This window comes from Argiope bruennichi, chromosome 4, assembly GCF_947563725.1.
Source record: "Argiope bruennichi chromosome 4, qqArgBrue1.1, whole genome shotgun sequence".
Taxonomy (NCBI): Eukaryota; Metazoa; Arthropoda; class Arachnida; order Araneae; family Araneidae; genus Argiope; species Argiope bruennichi.
In genome coordinates, this window is record NC_079154.1 from 16,541,451 (window position 1) to 16,564,142 (window position 22,692).

Here is a 22,692-nt window from a genome sequence, read left to right on the forward strand (position 1 = left end):
TATCGGAAGTCGTCGTGTGGATCGTAAAAAGAGGCGGTGTGTGGTGAGAGTCGGAGTCGCCGACACGTAGAGGTCTTGGAGGATTAGACAGCAAGAAAGCTGCTGAACTAATGAACTATTAGAGATTATATGTGCTGCGTCATTACAATTGAGTGGCGGTATTTGTTGAAGAAGAAAAATTTTGTAACAATATAAAGTATAGAAACCATGAGTTATACATTATGACTCAAAGTATGATTATATATGCTATATGTCTTTTCGAAGTTTCGACAATTGTCATCGTTATAAATTTAATACACATATGTCATTTTGTTAAGTAGTTAGTACCGAATCCGGTTATCATTTACTCACACTTCTAGAAAATTTCAATTTGAGGAAAAATACCATTATACCAAAATAAAAATACCAAATTTGGAAAAATACCAAATTATATTTACACTCACACTAAATTCCAAAACTGTGCATATTTGGAAAAAAATGAAATAAAAATCCATTTTTATGCTTTTGAAAATCGTCTGGCCAATTATTTAATGCCGCCATTTTTTTTTCATCTGAAATTTATAAGCTTTATACAGCAAGTTCATTCAAAACAACTTATGGATAAGAAAAAACTTTTTATATAACATCATTCTTTCGATATAGTTAAGGTTTTAGTTCAGCATATTTTTTCTTTCATTAGATCTTTAACAGAACACTATTGATATACCCCCACATAAAAAAAAAAAAACTATTTATTCATATACAAAAATAATAAAACTTACCATTTGTCATTACTTCCATCATTAGAATATTTCTACTTTATTGTTGGTAATTTGCATCAAACCTAATTAGGAAGAAAAATAATTTTAATGGCATTCGAATATTTTAATACTTTTATTAAATATATTTTCATAAAATAATGCACAAAATTTTTGTAAAGTAATATTTAAATAAATCATGTTATGAAAGACTGATTATTAAAGTTTCAGTTTAATAATAAAGAAATAAAACATATGAAAATTCATACATATTCATAATTTTATTTTTTAGGAAATTAAGTCAAAATGTTTTATTTAATGAAATGCTTTATTAATTATAAATTTTTTTTTATCTAGGTTAATTCCCGATCCTTCAAGGTAGGATTTTTCTTTGAATACTCTTTATAAAACCCTAGTTCTAAAGTAATAGTTTTTTTCTAATAATCAAATATATATTTTTAAAAGATAATTAATGCCAACCAATTTTTAACTGATAGTTTGAATTACTCACTTGATAAAATAAATAAGGCTTGTATGCAATTCCATCAGCTAAAAGATTAATACATAACACTTTTTATTTCAAATATTTCGAATACCTTGATCCAAAGGAAACTTAAAAATTTAATTTTATTGTTGGCAATTCGATTAAAGTATCTAAAATTGGTTTTTACTTTTATAAATGTTTATTTTACTTTTATTTTTTTTTCTTTGTTTTCATTTTAGAAAGAAATTGGGATAGTTTAGTTTTACTTAATTTTAAGGAAATAACCTCAATATTACTAAATGTTAATTTATTTGGTGTATTAGAAAAACTTATTAATTAAATTTGAATATTCAACATTTAATGTAATTCATAATGAATAATAATAAAATTTACCATTTGACATTTCTAAACATTTTTTTTACTATATCATTAATTTTCTCACATATAATCTTTAATTAACGTTTAGTATTAATTTCGATATCGACCCCATTTTCTTTTTTGTAATTTTTCCTATTATGTTTTAAAAATATATCCGGCTTGTATTCAGTGATCATTCGCTCTTAATAGTGAATTCAGTAATTGAATAACAATTTTTTAAAGATAAAACGTTAATTTCAATAAATGTTAAAGGAGTGATATAGAATGTTAATTTTTATTAAATTATTGCTTGTTTTATCGTAATTAAAGTATCTTAAAGTAAGTAGTTTGATTATAATAAAATCTCACCGAATATATATCTAAAGTTTTTCTATAAATTTGTTAATCATTTATATAAGCACATACCAACATTCATTATAGTTTCTAAATGATATCACAAGCTAATGAATCTTAAATGCAATATACAACTATTATATTGCACTTTATTATATATGACTGCATTCAGTTTAGAATCAATCGTTTATTATACGTGAACAGCATAATCTAAACAAAAGAAAATCCAAATTTCAATTAATATAATGAACGGTTGTCAGAATAAATTATTAGATAATTATCATTAGGTGTAATTTAGCGAAATCACGAAACTAATCCAAATTATGTTAATACGAATTAATTACTCTTAACATTTCTAGGAAGTTGATTAATTAATGTTACATAAACTGGAGAAATCACCGATGCAACGGAAATTTACTGACTGGCATGTACAAATTACCATATTTGGATATTACCAACGTATGAATCAAATTATCAAAAATTTGAGATGGGATTCACGCACTGACGTTTACTTAATACATTTGAAATAATTTGATTTTGAAATACATTTAAAGTAGATAAGTGAATTATATATGGATTATGTTTACATGTATTATATGTTTAATTTATAAACAACAGTTTATGGGTTAATTTCTTTTAATTTATGTAATTGATTTGATTTAAAAGCACATACCGAGATTCTTTCGTTATGCTTTTCTTAAAATTTGGAAACATTTATAGAAAAACATTGTTGAAAAGTAAGGAAAAATTACATTTTCAGATATGATTTTACACTACACAGAAATAAGAATGCGCAAATAACTGTATTGAAAGCAGAATAAATTATTTTGCATAATTTAATAAAGAAGAAAAAAATTAAAATTTAAAATGGCATTTGGAAAACCACATTTTAATGTTATATGAAATTAAGGTACTACATTTGCATATGTTCTGCTAAAATAAAATTTTATAAATTTAGTAGTTTAAAGTAGTAGTTTATAAAGTAGTAGTTTTATAAATTCAGTAGTTTTTATAAATTTAGTAGTTTTTATAAATTTAGTAGTTTTTTTTTAAATTTAGTAGTTTTTATAAATTTAGTAGTTTTAATATTATAAATTTAGTAGTTTAAAGAAAATTGTATTCTTAAAGTATTGAAAGAAGATTTAAAGCAATTGAATGTATAGAAATGTATGCAAAATTTATTAAGATTTGTAATATTACATTTTAGATCCGGGACATTACTTGCTGATTCAATACATATAAATCCAGAAGTAATGTCAGTTTCAGTTATTGGAGTTAGAAAGCCACAAAATTTGAGGTAATTTTTTAAGCATTCTTACAAAAACGTATACGTTTAATTGACTCATGTTTATGTGGTCTAGTTTTGCAAATTTTAATTTTTTTAAATTCTAGTTAATACATGCGAATTTTAAAAGTTAAAGATTTTCAACAAAAGATTTGATTGCGAATTTGAAATATTTCACAGAAAAATGATTCTCGGAAATTTTAAAGATTCCACGCAAATATTTGAATATGTCTTTTAATTCTTTAGTTTTATGAAATCTTCATAAATAGACTTTAAAGGAGATATGACATTAATATATAAAAATTATTTCATCAATCATTCACATTACTTTTTAATAAGAACATATTTCATATTTTTCATTTATATTTTTTTAGAATAACAGAAGTTTATTTGCTGTGTTGTTTATAGATTGACTGATTGATTTTTTCTAACCCAAGGGCCAATACTGATCAAGCTGTGTCATGTCTTGTTTATAGATCGCGCCATCAATGTAACAATATCAAAAAAAGCTCATGTGAATCAGAATAAATCTTTATATGTTATGAAGTAATATACGAATTAATCAATTTATACAAAGTGATAATTGGACTGAAAGCAGTAGACACAATTCGGCTATTTCAAATAATTACTCAACATACGTTTCTAAATTAACTATAGAGAGATGATTGAGTTTAAATAATTTGCATAGTTGCAGATAACAGCACTGAAACAGTCTATAAAATTTTCTTAAAAATATAGGACCATGTAAATTAATTATCAGATAACCGAGTACTATTAATGAATTCAATATCTTTCTCATTTAACATTTCCGAATCGGTACAACTCTGCATCTTTTGAATAAATAAGAACCGAACTCAAAAGTATTTCTTTCAGTAGTGTTGCCAGCCATGCATTGTTAACTTGCATCAGAAAAGTACTTAACTCTTAGCAACAAAGTTGAGAGATCAATCTCCTGAATCGCTAGCAGTAATTCGGTTAATTCACATTTCAAGTCAAGAGAACTACAAACGATTTTCACTGTACATCTCAACTCAGGTGGAATCTACCTTTTAGAATGTCGCTAAATTAAAACAGAGTTACTGAGCCAGGCGCAATTACCTTGAGATAAATAAAATGTCAGATATCTTTGTGAGGGTGTGAGATAAAGATACCTGCATCTGCACTTAACTTATTAGATTTTCAAACTCATTACGGCTTGCAGTAAGTATCTTTTAATTCAGTTTCACTTGTCTCAGTTAATGTGATATACAACCCAGCAAATCATTTCTAATTTGGCAGCACGTGGTAATTCTTTATGCTTGTAATCTTAAGCAAGATGATGCTTGAAATATTTAAATTATTTTAAATTTATAAGGTATAGTAAGTTTCAAATGGAAAAGGAAATTATCGCAGATGATGAAGCAACTTTACAATAATGATGTTTTTATCTATTTCAGGTTCCAAACTAAGCCAAAGAAGGACGAAAAGGCTTAAAAATGTCGCTTGGTTGAGATGCTAATTTTTGGAGTTGAGCAATGCATAATGTAATTATTTACTTCAAAGGGACGGATTTTCTAAATTTGATTCAAGCTATTTTAGTTGATGATTTTTAGACTTAACAAACTAAATCTACCGAGAAAAAGCTTTAGGGAATTTTGAATTAAAATTTTTAAGAAACATTGTTTATAATTTATGAGGATTTTTTTTTCTTTTTTTTTAAATTGTTGATTTTATTTTATTTCAACGAAATCATATTTCCTCTTTTATAATTGTCAAGTGTTTTATTAAAAAAATTTCCATTTTTATATTTGTTCAAACAATTATATTCTTATTGCTTGATTTCTGAATGTTTCTTATTATAATATTTTAATCATTATATGCAGGGGCGAATGATATAATTTTGATCGATTTTCAATAACTGTTTTGTAAACTTTGTAGGCAATTTAGAATACTATTGAGAATGCTGATTTCAGCTCTGCTTAGTTTCGCGATTTTACTTATAATGTAAGGCTAAATTTTTTTATTTAATTTGTTCAATTATTTCCCTTTTCCTATTTTTGGATGAGTTTTTGGGAAAGGTATCACATTTTCAGGTGATATAACTAAGGAGATCAATGGTATATTTAGAACTCTTTCTTTTCTTGTGTACAACCGACCACCCTATCACCACTGAATGAAGCTGATTTGTTGTGCCAACTGCTATATTTAGCATAACCCGTCCATAACACTGATGGATTGGCAGTTGGCCCCCAGCCACAAAGTGGTCACTCACTCACTTTCCTCCATCTTCTCGTTTACTTATCTTCCTGTTAAACAAACAGCAAACCATCACTTAAAAAAAATCTCCTCGAAATTCTCAATATTCCTTCGAATTTACGTTCCACAACAACAGAAATCCAAACACTTTTAAGCTTTCAAACAGTTTGTAAAAAAACTGACAATTGTTTACTTCATGTCCTACAAAGTTTTAAGATTATCCGGTAGGTATATTTTAGACTGAAAGGAATTTGAATCAGAACATGTATTGATAAATTTGCAAAGACTGAATTATGCATAAAAATGGGGCTGAGTTATTGACCTATCAGTTACAGATGAAAGTAGGAACTCATCATGAGATTAAAAAAATTAATTAAAGGGATCAAAGTCTATAACATTCACTCATCCATAATATTATTTTGAGACATAGATTTAGTAAGCTAATAAAGCCACATGGTATATCATTGCAATTTACAACTATTACTTAGTATTTACATCCAGTTGTTCATTACATGGTTGTAATAAGTTTTGAATCGACCATATACATCATGTAAGGTGGATGAATTCAATGATTATTATGAGAAAGAATGATCGTGAAAATTCCCTTTTTTTACTATCTCAATAATAGGAATGATTAGGAGGGATTGTTAAGGAGTAATAGTGTAGGTCTTCGGGACTTGATCCTGCATGATCGATAAGTTACTTAATTGATGAAAAGTAGCTATGTGAAGTACTCTAAAGATGGAAAAGTAATATAAAAATCCAAAACTAATGTAATAATCATTAATTCAAAATAATTTTTAAAAAATAAATCACATAGAATTAAAATATTGAGAAATATAATGTATCAAATTATTGATAGAATCATAAAATTCAGAAATATGTTTGTCAGAAATATGAATAAATTTTGTAAAGTGTAAGCTCAGAAATGAAGTGAGTATACTTAAAAAATACTTAAGGTTCACAACTATATTTAATTACGTATAAATCAAGATGCCATACAAAAATTTGTATCTTCATCCCAATTTGAAAAAGGCGATTAACGATGAATTATAACTAGCTTTCTCTAAATAAAAAATATCGCCTTCTGACCTGGTCAAAGAAACAGAGAACGGAGGTAAAATGGTGCAGCAATGGCGCAATTTTCCTGTTTAAATCTCTATAACTAATTAAATAATTTTCAATCAGGAATAAAAGAAAATCAGAGTTTGTACAAAATAAGATATTATTCTGCAATATTAAAAATATTAATATACATACACTAATATTTTTAACTGTATCAAAATGTGACATGAGGCAAAAAGCCTTATTTGTAATACTACTATTGAAATCTGATAAATATCTTTATTTATCACAGGAAACATTTCTTTAAACTATCATCAAGTTAAATTAAATAATTGGTGGTGAGTATTTGTACTGATGAAAAAAACTTTCAAACCTGCCGATTGCTGGTACAGACAAATAGAATTGTCCAAAGTTATAATCGGCCAAATGAACAGCACTCTCTCCTATTTCAATTCTAAATCACATTTGATAGATTTTTCTTATATGTTTCTCTCCATAATGCTTTTTAAATGCTTAATACGTATCTCAAAAAATTATTTTACAATTAATTAAAGCAATTAATTCCAATTAGAATATTCTTTAAATGATGGAAAACAGCAAATACTGTTTTTATGCATACTTACAAAATAACAATTTTTCTAAAATCTGTAGTTTTCACCGATGATGCTACATTTTCAAAAGTTTAATTTTGCTAGTATATTTTAACTCTAATTACTTTAAAGCTGAATAAAAAAAAGAGCTAGTGTAAAGTTGTGCCAAATAACGAAAACATTGGAAGAATCAATATCTCGATATAACAAATGAGAGAGAAAAAAAATAACTATCTAAAATTTGGATTTGAACAGTCAGTGTTGGATTTCGATTATCATGTTGCCATCAATATCCGTAGATTATTTTTAAAGCCATAATTACGGAATATTTTTCTTCTATTTATATTATTTAATTGCCTTTAAAATAAAAACTTAAATTGTATAGTATTTACAATTTTGATACCTTATTAAATAGCAACTCCTATTGAATGTTTCTGCTTTGAAAATAAATCATAATAATAACAGTTAAAATGTTTGATTGAAAATGTATTGATTCCAGATGGTATTTAAATTAGTAAATAGTGTAACTGGTATATTTATAGATTTTTACATCTAATATAAAAATAATTTTTATTTTTAAAGCATTTTTTTTGCAATTCATTTAATTGTATACAAGACATGCAAAAACTATTTATTTAGCAGAATATTGTTCTCTAGAAATACTTTCAGTATATTTTAGTGGATACATATATCCTGGAAATTGGTGATTTTTATTTTTTATGATATTGATTTAATTGTTAAGACTATTTTTTTATATTATTGGCAATAATTGCATCAAAAGTATTAAAAATAATTTTAGAAAAAAGTACCAAATACTGACAATATATTTTTAAAGGCTTAGCATATTATTTGGTAATAAGGCAAAAATCAATAAATTGTTTCTTATATAGTGTACAGAATGGCAAGATGATAATTCCGGTAACTTCTAGACATTCCCTAAATAACAATTCGCTGACCATAAAGTCCTTAATTGCGCTGGAATCCGAGTACATCCAGACGGCATATGGCCCCATTACAATACAAAACACGAACGATTCGGATAATAACTGTCAATTTGTACGAAATAAGTAGCGGTCTTTGTCACTGAAATGGATACAGGCTGACATTTTCAGCAGTATGAAAACGAATGCGCTTCTATTTGGGAATTATTACTTTTCGAATGCAATGTCGAACAAGATAATAAAAAAGGATGAATGAAAATAAAATTGGTTTTTAACAAGATTTCAAAATTTTTGAAATTATTCAAGAACAGAAAACATGCAAAAAATAATTTTATTTTCAAATTTGATAAAACTATAACTAATAAATTTCATTTTAATACGAATTTAATTTAATTATGTTTAAATATAATCTGCAACAGACAGTATTTAAATAAGAAACATACTTAAATATATAATTTTATTAATTTTCGATATTTAAAAGAAAGACTTAGTTTTCAATAAAGTTAACACATGAAAGTTTAGAATGCAATCAACTTAGGGATCACTTACATAACGTTAATCATTAATTTAATGCTAATGCACGACGTTCAAAATAGTTAATTTAAATCATAATAAATGATTATATTTTTGTGTAAATTTGTAAAAATTATTTCCTTAATGCCCCAAATAAAACTCCAAAAATAAGAAAAGCAAATATTATTTTCCATTAAAATTACTTTTGATTTTTTAAATTTAAAAATGATTCCTCAAATTTGTTATTAATAATATAATTCAAAAGGTGATTTATTTAGGTGATAGAATGTGGAAGTCTATGGGCTTAAAATATATATTTGTGAATGTGTATGTCTGTCACCTCACAGTAACTTTTTCAAAATTGAAAAATCTTATTTACCTCAATCACTGCTTTGAAGAGGGGAAAAGAAGGTCTAAAAAGGAATTTAAATAATCATCTTTTCCTAAGATGAGATTGATAAATGTAAAGAAAAATTAATTCGTGATTAAGTTTGGAATACTGAAGGAATTTTTCAAAGCAAGATGCTTGAGAGCATGTTCTTTATAAAATAAAAATATACATGAATTTATTTCATATATTTATATCATATCTTAAATAAAGAATAATGTTTAAATAGACTTAATCAAACACCACTTTATTGTCCAGTATTATATCTGTTATAACTTATTTTTCCTAACTTCAACTTGGGATTGCAATATCGGACCAAAAGTTCAATATCGGTATTCGGTATTTTTTAGATCTTAATACCGGTAGTTGAAATTTTAGAAAAAGAAAGAAAACACAGGTGTTTCTTTGTTTTATTTGCCAGTTTCATCAGAAACTGTAAGTATTACAAAAAATAATTTGTAACCTATAAATTATAACAGTATATAAATAATCCCAAAAAATAAAGGAACATCTTATTTATTTAAATCACAAAAAAGTGTAAATGTCACTTTTCAGTCTGTGGCACTATTACAAATTTTTGAAATGTGATCTTAAAAAACGTAACGCATCAACTCTACTGTCATTAACCGTGGAACATAATTTTGCTCAAAAATTACCAGCTTTCGAAAACGCTCTTTCGGCATCTACGCTAGTGGGTGGTACTGTTAGCAATGCGCGATATACTTTTTCTAAGTCTTTACCTCTAAATCCCTCATCTTCAAATAAATCGATTTCTCGTCCGATGGTTTTGGATATAGCTGATTTCTGTATTGTATTTTGGTTTGTTGATTTTTTTTTTTTATTTATCGCTAATTCTAATTTTTATTGAAGAGAAAATTCCTTTTCACTATCAACATTAGTATCATCATAATCTTCAATAACTGTACCGAATTCTTCTGAATGTGGATAGGTAAGGGGGGGTAAAAATTTTAAGAAAATTTACTATAAACTTGATCAGATTTGAATTGGTTAGTCTCATTTCTTCTTTTTGATTTTCCTTTTTAAAATCATTATAATTATATAAATACCGTAAGATATTTTCTATTTCGGTATGCCTTTCCTCTGTGCGATTTTTCAATGTCATATATAATTCTTCAGACAGTGATGTGTGTTGTTCTTTCAGTGACGGCAATATGAAATTTATTGTGGCATTAGCTGATAATGAATTAGAATCTCTCCGACATCTCCCTCTTTTATCTTAAACATCTCCTTTCATCTTTCCTCTCTCCCCTATTTTGTCGAATTAAACCCATCCTAATGCATGAGCAAAAGCGCGGAGGGTTTTACAATCCGTTGTGAAACTATATTTTATCACTTCTGTATGATGCAACCTTCCATTCACAATCTTTTTAATTTCGCCAGTCAGGGAGACATAAAAACAAAAACGTATACTATTTTACTATGTTGGAGATCCCTGAACATACAGTTAAGACAGTTTTAAAATTTTCTAGTAAATACCGAAAAAACGGTATTTAAACTTGTGAATACCGGTATTACAAAATTGTACAAAAGTTTCAAAATCCCGGTACTCGGTATTGCAATTCCTAATTGCAACTAAATGTAAAAATCCTTCATGCAAATATTGTGAATTACCTTCTATTCAATTGAACTTAATTATGATGTCAAAAATAAAATGAATCAGAATTTTCCTCACGCATTTATCAAGTATTCTGTTGGGCATTAAAATGTACTCATGTACAATTTAATGCCAAACTGTACATGAGTGGCATTTTCTAATTCTCTCTCTTTTTTTTTCTTGTTTATATTTTCTATCATAAATGAAATATCAAGCATACCATATTTGTTATTATCAAATTCAAATGAATTTGAAATAGCAATATTATTTCATGGTGACAGGTTCAGATATGAATTTCAGATTTGCTAAAATAAATTATTGTAACTAAATTTTAGGTGAAACCTTTATTTCTTTCTATATATTCTGGTCATATTAAGTATATTTAAGTTATTTCTACAGAAAAATACAATTAAAATAAGTTCAAACTATTAGTAATTTCTGATTAATTTTTTTAAATGTGGCAAAGAATGCAAGGAAGATAGAAAAAGAATAAAAACAGTATATACAAGATCAACTATGATATATATATATATAAAGCCATCAATAACTGTGATAAACTATACAAATGCAAATGTAGTTCTATGTAAAAATTTATCCAGTAAGAAAATTTTAGTATGTGAATTATCTCCATCTAATGATTTTAGTGACTGTATCCTCAGTCTGGTGATTACAGTATCGAACATTTAGTTGGGGAAGCTACACCAACAATCAATAAGATGTAAATATAGATGGAATTATTTTTATCTCTATGAATAATCTGGATTTGTTGCGTAGAATGGATTTAGCGTGCTTTAGAGTGTGATTAAAAACACGAGTGCAGCTTAAAATATTAGAAGTAGTGTTCATTTCCTTGTAAGAGAATCCATTGCTATATAGAAACAAAAGAAGAAAACTATTGTATAATCATGTATATATAAAGGAGTTTGAGAAATTTTAAAAATATGTAAAACACACTTCCATTTAAACATGCATTTGCACATATGAAAAATTTCATTTCCCCATGGAAAGAAATAGAGAAGTAAAATGATTTCGTTTTCCTATGAAAAGAAAGAAAGAAGAAAATTGAAATCATTTTGTGTATGAAACAGACTTTAAAACACGGAAGGAACAACCCATCTAATACTCTGGCGAGACGATATCGTCTGCATTTTAGTATTATTCTGAATTCGATATTAGTTTCTCTAGAAATAACAGCACACAGTCTGTCTCTTCATTTCCTGATGGCATCTAAAATTAGACCTATTCATTTCCCATTGCAGGGAGTGCTTCAATTTTTTATTTTTTTATTTGAAGAAATGCAATTCAATTTGCACTCTGTTCTTACAGATTTTTTTAATCTAATATATGTCTTACTCAAGCACTTTGCTTTTATTCAAATGCATTTGTATTTTCATGTTGAAATTCTTGTCTTATTCTTGGGTGGATAAATATAGAAATAGATTATTCTTTGTATTGACATAAGATGGATGATTATTACACCTGTGGGGAAATTTATGTTCTATGATTTATGTAACTCATGATTTCTGCTGGAATTTAAAGTGTTCAAAAAATGAAGAATGCATTTTTGTTTCGTAAATTGGTATACGAGGTATATTATCCGCTTTTCGTAACTATCTCTCTCTCACTCTCTCTCTCTCTCCCTATATATATATATATATATATATATATATATATATATATATATATATATATATATATATATATATATATATATATATATATATATATATATATATATATATATATATATATATATATATATATATATATATATATATATATATATATATATATAAATTTAAACGAGCGATCTCGTATATATATATTTATTTCACGTATTTTGGAAAAATCTTTAACGATTTTTATGAAATTTTATATTTAGATAAGGTGTTGCTTTCTTAGATTATCTATATAGATGTATTTCCTGAAGAAACTCGATTTTTCACACACACACAAACACACACACATTTTTTATAACTAATTATTGGAGTTCAAGAAATGGCGCCACCATTTCAAACGGAACTTAAACATCCGAGTGTCAGTAAAAATCTTATAGCTTTAAACGAGCAAATCTTGTATATAAATTTATCTATTTCGTGTATCTCGCAAACAGTTGCAATATTTTTTATAACGAAATTTTAGAGCTTTTTACTGTCTACTCTCATACTGATAATGTCATATTGCGCCACCTCGCGTCATCTCAAAGTTCAGTGTAAGTTCAAAACTATAAGTAATGATAGATAATCTGTAAAATGCATGCAGCATTATAGCAGATCCAATATCATATCATGTTTTCCACCACAATATCTACTGTTTTTGTAATTTATCAAATTCCTTTGTCAGTATATAAATGAAAGTATACATGCTTGTTGAAGGACATTTTTGATCACACATATTCAGTAGGGTTTCGATGTCTTCAATTTGTTAGCCATATGATGTGTTTTATATTTTCATTGTCTAAGGAATCCCGAATAACTAAAATTTCATGACATGGTGTGAGGTCGTCTATGAAAACAATTATATCATCAACAACACAATGTAAAATTGTGACATTACAAATTTTCATTTTATATTTTGTCAGTCATAGTTCATTCGTAATCACATATAACTCTCTGCCTTTGATCGTGGTGTTGGCCCATAATACCGCATGTCATATATATTCCAATGAGAGGCTGAATTTACTCTCATCTCAGAATAGTTTGTAATCCCAATTCTATTCTCTACAGCGATAATCACAAAGACCATAGCAAATAAGCAACATATATCTGTTGCACAACGCCTGCCTACAAATTTTCATAGAACATTGCACTCTATCAATAAGATTTACCACATGATGAACAGTAATGTTAAGTTTCCTTTTTGTCAGAAAGACAGTTTTGTTCATAATATGATACAGACTGTGTACATCTGGCAGGACATTCACCGTGTTGCTTGCAACACATTCCATACCTTACGCTTACCACACCTCCGAAACAAAGCTATGGATGACATTAAGATCTCTGAAATTTTATTTATTTTTATACTGCCTTTATCTTTGAAAACGTATGGCAGCTCGTCGAGACAAGAAGTGATATAGAAAAGACATACCAAAAAATCCTGGTTCTATTTAATCATTTCTTTAAAAATTTCAGTTGGATCAATAAATATCTACATACATTAGATCATTGAGTTTTTTTTATCATCACTATCACGTGACGAAAAAGCATAAAAAAAACTTTTTCATACGCATTCTATTTCTATTCTATTCCCCCTCTTATTTTAATCTCTCTCTCTCTCTCTTACACGCACACACACATACACACACACACACACACACACATATATATATATATGTGTGTATAACTAATTATTGCACTGTGTTACGGGCGGAAATATGGGCAAAGAATGCGACTTAACTGTGGTTGAACGCGGTATGATTGTAGGCGCTTAAAGAGTCGGAACCATTATCAGCAAAACGGCTGCTCTTGTTAAGTGTTCGATAGCAGCAGCTATTAATGTCTGCAGAGAGTGGACTACAAAGCAGAACACCGGGTCTCTACGTCAGGCTTGTGGTTGTCACATGCTACTGAATGCTCGCTGAAAGGAGACTTGCCAGAGTTGTCCATTCCATCAGAAGAACAACAATACGTCAAATAGAGGGGAATCTATTAATGAACTATGCGGCGCACATTACACCGCATAGGCTATGGGAGCCGACGGCCTGTTCTAAAGGCTCTGCTATCAGCCTTCAAAAAGATCAGACGTATCCAGCTTGCAAAGGCGCATAAGGATTGGACAATAGATGACTGGAAAAGAGTCATGTGGGCTGATTAATCGCGTTTTCAATTACACCATGCAGATGGCAGGGTTCGGATATGACGAAAACAGCACGAAAGCATGGACCCCAACTGCATTGCCACAACACTTCAAGCTGGTGGATGTAATATTATAGTTTGAGGGATGTTTTCGTGGCATTGCATAGTCCTTTGATTACTGTGAAACAATGTCTGAATGTCCAACGGTATTTAAGTGTTCTCGTAGATCAAGTACATCCTGTTATGTTTGCTGTACCCTGCAGGGGATGGATATTTTCAGCAAGACAATGTTTATTATCATACAGCTGGTATTGCCGTCAGACGGTTCTAAGAACATGACGTGACTTTACCTGAATTTGTTGGCCTGCACAATCACCAGATCTCAATCTAATTGAAAAATTGAGAGGTCAGATCGAACGGGACATCACACAGCTGGATCAAATGCTATTCAATCTGGAAGAACTGGAAAGTGCAGTTCATCGGATATGTGGTCAAATTCCTTCTACTACTTACCAACATCTCACACAATCTATGCCAAGAAGAAAGCGAGCAGTATTACAGGCTAAAGGTGCTCCAACACTGTATTGAATGAAGAGGTGGTCATAATAATTTGACCACTCAGTGTATATATATATATATATATATATATATATATATATATATATATATATATATATATATATATATATATATATATATATATATATATATATATATATATCATATCTTGAGTAATGGGGTCGATTCGTGATTCTTCATCTAATTTATCATAACAAAAATTAAGACAATTTACTCACAATTTAAGATTTGACCCTACAGTTAGATCCAAAGTAAAGCAAAGTAAAGTATACTTTGAATAAATAATATTACAAAAGAAATTCGCAAATAAATTATCAACAAAAGGTAAAACTATAATCACAAACATAAAAAAAAGAAATAATTAAACTGTAATAGTGAAGGTGATAATTATAAGTACATATAAAAAAAATCCATTTTAAATTTCAGTGTCGATTTCCTCGAATGTGAGAAAAAAAGTATCTTATATATATATATATATATATATATATATATATATATATATATATATATATATATATATATATATATATATATATATATATATATATATATATATATATATATATATATATATATATATATATATATATATATATATATATAGCTTCAGTTTATTTCATTTGTCTATGTTCAGTTACGTTACATAACACTGTATTTTTCGCTGAAACCACTTCTCAACAACTATTAATGCGAAAACAGCTCTAATTAGTATTCATTTTCTTGGATGAAGCTGGAAAGCAGGGTACACTTAATATTAATTAACAATGTACCTAAGCTCCTGCTGAACATTCGCTAAACATAACTGGAGAGGACAATTTCAATATAACTCGACTAAACTAAGTATAAAAAGTAAATAAATGCGAATTTAATTAATTAGATTTCAAAATCTTTTGATCATAGACTACGAAGTCTGCTGATTAGCTTCATTCGATAAAAATATAAAAGCCCTATTGATACTCATTGAATGTGTCTTAAATAGGAAAAGAATATAACTGTCTCTTTTTTAACCAAATCTCTTCTTACCTCTTCTTTATTCAAACATAAACAGTTTTGTTTGATTAAAATTATGTGATTAACTAATTCATTGATTATATAAAATTTCTTATTGACTGTTTATGCAAACAATATACAATATACACATCTAGAGATAAACATGAAATAAATTAATGAAGAATGATTACTTTTGCATCCTCTTTAATTTTCCAAATTACTTAAAAAAAACTATTAGCTATAAATTAAAATCAATATATATTAAGTTTAGGAAAAGAGGACATATTTCATTGAAAGAAAACTATATAAAAATTATTTGTATATTATTTTATTTTATGTATTATTATTTTATTATTCAGGTCAGCTTACATCGCGAATAAGAAAGTGAAGTTACAATATGCCACGAATGGCAATGTTCAAGTAAACGACAGGAAACATATGCTTGAAGAAAGTATGATGCAATGGGATTAAACTCCATTAGGGATATTTATGTAGAAATAAACAAAGGTCTTAAAATAATACTGCTCCGTTTTCGATCATCATTTGCTGCTTAAAAATCCTTTTTTGAGGGAATCATAAAAATTATGGAATACAAAAAAAAAAAACTATAAATTAACATAATTTATATTCAAGGCAAACAAGCTAATCACTATAGGCGGCTAATTAAAGAATACAAGAAACATCTGACGTTCATATAGATAAATTCTAATTATATACAAAAGCAATATACTCTTTATTCAATAACTCAATTATCATGTAAAAGCTTTCAAAAGTTTTTACTGTGATGGAAGAAAACCTTTCTTTGTAAGTAAAAAAAGAGTTTTTAAAAAACTGGGCCTTTTCATAATGTACTATTCATTATATTAGTTAAAATTTTTATCAGTTATATACAGGAAAATAAATACTGTGGAAAATAAGCAGCGATTCATATCGTATAAGTTACCTACAAAACACCCACAAATATAAATGCCAAGATTGAATTTATCCAGTTAACATTAAGTTGTACAGCTAAAACTTTCTTCAGAAAATTACCCGCTAAGCTAACTGCTGAAGCGTTACAGGAAGGAATTGTTCGTTTTGTTTTTCACTCTTTGAAAAACTTTTTTTTATTATGAGTCCTTAATGTCAGAGAAGCAATTAACTTGGCGGAATTTCTTCATGGACGAGAAGTTGCTTCTTAAAAGCAGTATTTTTCTGGTTAATAAAAACATTTCCGAAAATGAGAGGTAGGTTTGGCCATTTATTTTATATTTCATTCAATGAGATATAAACACAACAGCGATTCCATTTAAAAAGAAGTGTTTAGGCTCATTTTGTTCAAAATTTATAAGGAACAATGAATATTTATATTTATACTCTTATGAGTAAGGAATTGATTTCTAAAGGAAATAAAGTTACATTTTTAGCGACTGAAAGAAAATGGCACTGATGTGCTATTGAAATATTTATTTCTTAAAAGTACATACATCTGTCTTTTTTAATAGAAAATGGGCAGTTTTTAAATACCAGTAATATGACAAAAATAATCCTAATCGATAAATATTTTTTTTCAAATAATGCGTTGAAGAAAAAGAAAAATAACGTAGATTCATTTACTATATTTTTAAATCATAATTTAATTGCATGTTTTGTTCAATTCGTTCGCCGCCGTTTTGCTTTAAAAACTCTAAAAGCTGCACTGCAGGTTCAATAGCAGCATTCATTTCATACGCGTGTACATTAAAACATGCTAGGAAATTAGCATTTCAGTGCAGTTAAATTTGTGTTATCACTTTAAAAAGCCTTGTTTATTAAATAATTTCCGATCCAAAAGTCAATGGGATTAGTTCTAGAGAAAGAGCTGATCAAAAATGTTTGGAATAATCTCCAGTCTCCAAAAGTAATTTAGATTGTTTTAAGAAGGTAAACTTATTTGGTGGGTGGTTTCCTGCCCAGCATACGACATGGTTCCTGGAATAATTCCCTGCTGCAAAGTTGCAATTAAAAAACTCCAGTTCATAGCTGCATAGCAAACACCATTTGCATAGCATCATACAGATCTTCAGGCAATATTCTCGTTAAGGTAGACCCAATTATTAATTAGAATGTGAAGCTATGCAACAGTGCAACTTTTGATTCTTGCAACGGAATTTTTTGATGAGTGCGGGGGTTTTCAGTTGCAAGATTCAACAAATAAGCATGTTCCCAAAGTCCTTCGGCTATAAAGAACAAAATAGTTTCACAGAAGTTTTCAGAGACAGGAATTATCTAAAATCATCCGTGTAAGAAACATGAAAGTTTCGTTTAAGCGAGGAATTTGCGTGTATGAGGCACTTTATATGGTAAGCATTTTCAAACTCTGAGCATGATTCTCCACTTACTGAATAAGAAATATTCAGATTTCAAGATATTACATATCCACTATGCTATCACGTGCATACTTTATGCTTGTTCAGTAGTTGTCTGCGCAATTTAATCGTCTCAGATCCCTATATTCCTCATAATATGCAGCTCCAAAAGTTTCATTGTAATAATTACAATCTTTTCAAAACACGCAGAAGGTGTATTAGAGCTTGGGAACAAAGTTCTAACGTTTTGTCTGGCGAAACATCTCTAAATCTGTGAAAATATTATTATTATTTATCTGATGAAAATTTTGGTTCAAGTAAAATTAGTACCACAGACATTAAAATTGTAAGGCAATGAGATCTTATTTGTTGCATTCGGTGTATGAATATGGTGTCGTTTGATATAAGATTTCGGCAGATGAATTATGAATATATTCAATTATATGCATAATTCTAGAGTCGAAGCAGCATGACCCATTAGTCAAAAAATGAACTTTTCCTTGCTTCTAAAGTCGGAACTAAATACTTAGCAACGTGTGTGCTCAAAAAGAGGTTTTGTTCTATCCTGCAGTTCTGTTATACCACAACCTGTTTAAATTCCGTCACTCTGGATAATAGAAAATTGTTCGTGTCTTCAAAAATTCTGAAATTCACATGTTCTTATTCGATGATTAATTTGACATTGAATTTGCTTTTTGATATTGATTAATTATGAAAGTCCCTAAAAAATCCCCATACTAAGCAAAAATATAATTACTCTCCTTCGTATGAATATCCTTATCCAACGGAAATTTTAATAATGAGCATCATGACTTACTTTAATCCATTCGCAGATTCAGGTACTGATGTGAATTTCAGTTTAGGATTATCATAATTAACGTTTAATAAACATTAATAAATTAACATTAATAAAGTTTAACATAAATGTCATACATTTTATTTACTATAAATTCATTTTTTTTTTGCATTTTTATAAAATATTTATTTTAATAGTTTTCATCATGAATTTTAAGAAACCATTTTAAAAAGGAATATAAAAAGAACCCTGATTACTTTAAACAGAATCAAACATAATTTATATTTCTAAAATGGAATAAAAGATATCTTATTCACAAATAGTGAATAAACCATAAGTTATTTTCTATTTCAAAAAAGAATATTCTTGAAATTCAAGCTAAATATAATAACTATTTATTTAGCAAAATAATTATATAAGAGCTTTTTTTTTATCATTTGTTAGAAAAATATGAGTGAAGAAGCTTTATAAAAATGGAAGTTTTAAGATATCTCTCTGAATTTAAATTCCGGAAACGTTAATCAAAATATATTAAGCCGAGAAGAAAGCAAAATATATTAAGCTTTTCTTAAGCCGAGTGCATCATATTGTACAATATCATATGATAATCTAAACCATTATCACTTTATAAATATGGAACATTAAATACTGAACTTGAAATACGTTTAATTCTCTATGCTACTTCGTAGTCAGTCTAAAAATATATTTCGAATTGCTACAACAAGAGTGCAAAATTAAACTTAATCGGACTTTTGAAGAGTGTTTATTTGAGAATATATTTTTTCTCGGATTTAAATTTATATATAACCCTTAACTGGGTTATATATAAATGAGTATATAACTCATATGTATTATCTATGAGACCGCATTTTCTTTACACTCAAATTTAATTTTCTAATAAAAGTGTTGGTATATATTCTGCAGATATTTTTTTTTGATATATAAATATGTTTTAGAAATTTTTGAAAATATATTATCATTGAAAAAAGTAATTGCTTTGGAACATGGAGCGTACATTTTCTTCTCAAATTACATGTTGCAGCAAATAATATTGCCGCATTGAAAAAAGATGGTCGAAGGGTCATGGCACCAGTCTCGTAATCAAGAGACCGTGGGTTCGAATCCCGCTAGAGACAATGCGATTCATAGTATATGTAAATATTTAATTCCTTCATTTTATGCTTTCCTTTATTTCATGTTCCAGAAGATACTGGACATTTCTTCGATCATCGTTTTCGAAGGCATTTAAACATAAAGGTTAAGTACTAATATAAAAATCTACAGATTCTACAGATTTTTGACATTGCACATCATAATATATTTTAGAAATATTTCAAAATACGTTATCACTAGAAAAATTAATTATATTTGAGCATACATGTTAGAATCAGCCAAATGCGTACTTTCATCGAAAAAAATCTTCTGTGCAATTATCTTTATCACTAAAAACATTTTCTGCTTCATTTAAAAGTTTCTGGAACACTGCTTCATAACGAAGATCAGTAGGTTTTAAGATATTTCGAGGATCAAGTTTTCAACACTAAAAGGAAGGTGCAGTCTTACAGGCGATTGCACAAAGAAATAGCTGAATTATTTAAAAAAAGCATCCACTGAAACCGGTTGAAAAAGTGCATGTGTATTGAAAGTTACGAAACAGGAAACTACATGGTCAATCCATTCGTTTAAGCTAAAAATAGAATAATGGTGACCGAAAGTCCATCGTTAGTGGTCTGACAGATGGCACCTCCCCAGTTAAGGGATAATACGGAAAATTCATTAACTTTAAAGGAACAAGATGCCTGAATATTAATTGTTACTCAAGTATCCTCAAAAATAATACTCGTTAAAAGCGGTATCAGCAATTGCATTCGGAATATGCCACTGGATCAGATAGGTTCCATTCTAATTTTTCAAAAAATTCAAAAATAAGATAGAATATGTTTTAAATATATTAGAATTACAAGAAAATTACATTAACTCTAAATCATTATTTATGGAATGGACCCAAAGTCATTAGATATATGATATGGCCACAGCACCAACATAAAAAAAAGAGAATTCGTTGATTTAATAGAAATTTATGATGTACTAAATGAATGTGCTTGAATAATCCTTTGAAACATCGAGTTTTAATTCCTCACTTACGTCAGAGCGAGGTGTTAAATGTTGGGAAGATGATATGAGTTTTGCTGCGGTAATCTGCTTCGACTGATTTGAAGAGCAGCTAAGTGCATTAGTTGCCTAAGCAGGCTTAAAGTATCAGTTAATTTACAAAAATCAATTAATTCAGGATTAAGGTTAAATGATTGCGGGAATAAGGTCGCAAACATCTGATGCCGAGGTAATCGATGGGGAGTTAATACCCCCTGTTGGAATTTAAGGGAGGGGATGGAGTGAATTCAGGTGAAGGTTACTGAAGACGTAGTTGAAATTGCTTATTCATCCGTAGAGGGATTGAGACAAATTCAGATGAACTAAATAAGATAGCAGCAGTTTAGGTAATTAGTAAGCAATTTAGACCATGTTCATTTTATTTGTTGTTTGTTTTGTATCTCCAGTAACGATTTAAAACTTTTCTAATGTATTTAATATACTTGGTTTTATATGGGTGCTGAAGAATAAGTATTATTTAGAACTTTTTCAATAAGTTTCAAATAATTCTATTAGAAATTATTGATAATCTTTTGTCCCTAGTTCAATGATCATAAAGGAATACTTAATTTCTTTATTTTAAATTAATTTACAATAATTAATATAAATTATATTAATTACTCAGTATAAGAAAAATTTCAATAGTTTGTATTGAAATAGCTTTTTTATGCTAAATGATACCTTAAAAGAACTACATGAAGTAAGTATTCCTTACTTTTAAGAATTAAGGGATTTGTTTATATAAAATATTTTTTTGTGCTTGATAATTATAAAACCCTGATTCTTTCAGTTATTATTCAGATAAAATATTAGATACATTTTTTATAAATAGTCATCTATCTCAACTTGTTCAATTCTAGTTATAAAAATGTCTGCAGTTTTCAAATGTTATTGCAATTCGGAAAATATACTTTAAAGACAATATTTATATATCCCTTCCACAAAAACAGTATGGTTACAGATACCACGAAAGTAATCCACTTATGTTGTGTAAGAATGATTTTTTTAATGTTTAATGCACTTTTTTACACTAAAAAAATTCAAATAAGTTATACAGTTTTTCCATAGAGTTTTTCAAAAAGGCTATGCTTGAAATATTTTTTCAAGAACTTGAAGTAAATATTGTGATGTTCTAGTTTTAAGTAATACTTCTAAAGAAAGTTTTTTTTCTTCTTAAACCTATTTGAGCAGCGAAGGTATTTAAATATTTCTTTTTGTATTCCTTTGGGCATGATAGCAATATTTTTTTTTTCTCTAATTCCAATAATCTTGTTTCTAAACAATGTATTTTTCTATTTTTGTGTTTATGTTCCGCTGCAATCTGAAAATACAATCAATGTGAACATCTTATGGTAGAAAGTAATGCAAAAAAAAAATCCTTAAAAACAATGCAACTCCGAAACGAGCGAAGGACTGTGTTGTATTTACTTCGGCAATTCACATCCCACTGCTATTTTTAAAGCCTTTTAAAAATAAAAATGCTAAAATTGA

At 28.0% G+C, this 22,692-nt stretch overlaps 1 protein-coding gene across 5 annotated transcripts in view; it reads right to left on the reverse strand.

Annotated features, from left to right (window-relative positions):
• The window catches only part of LOC129966848 (prolactin-releasing peptide receptor-like), a 207,805-nt gene that overhangs the window by 62,346 nt on the left and 122,767 nt on the right, over positions 1 to 22,692 (reverse strand). For all 5 annotated transcript variants that reach the window (XM_056081436.1, XM_056081440.1, XM_056081438.1 and 2 more), the window contains one exon: positions 762 to 823. The gene's annotated coding sequence lies outside the window, so the exon portion shown is untranslated. The remainder of the gene's footprint in view (positions 1 to 761; positions 824 to 22,692) is intronic.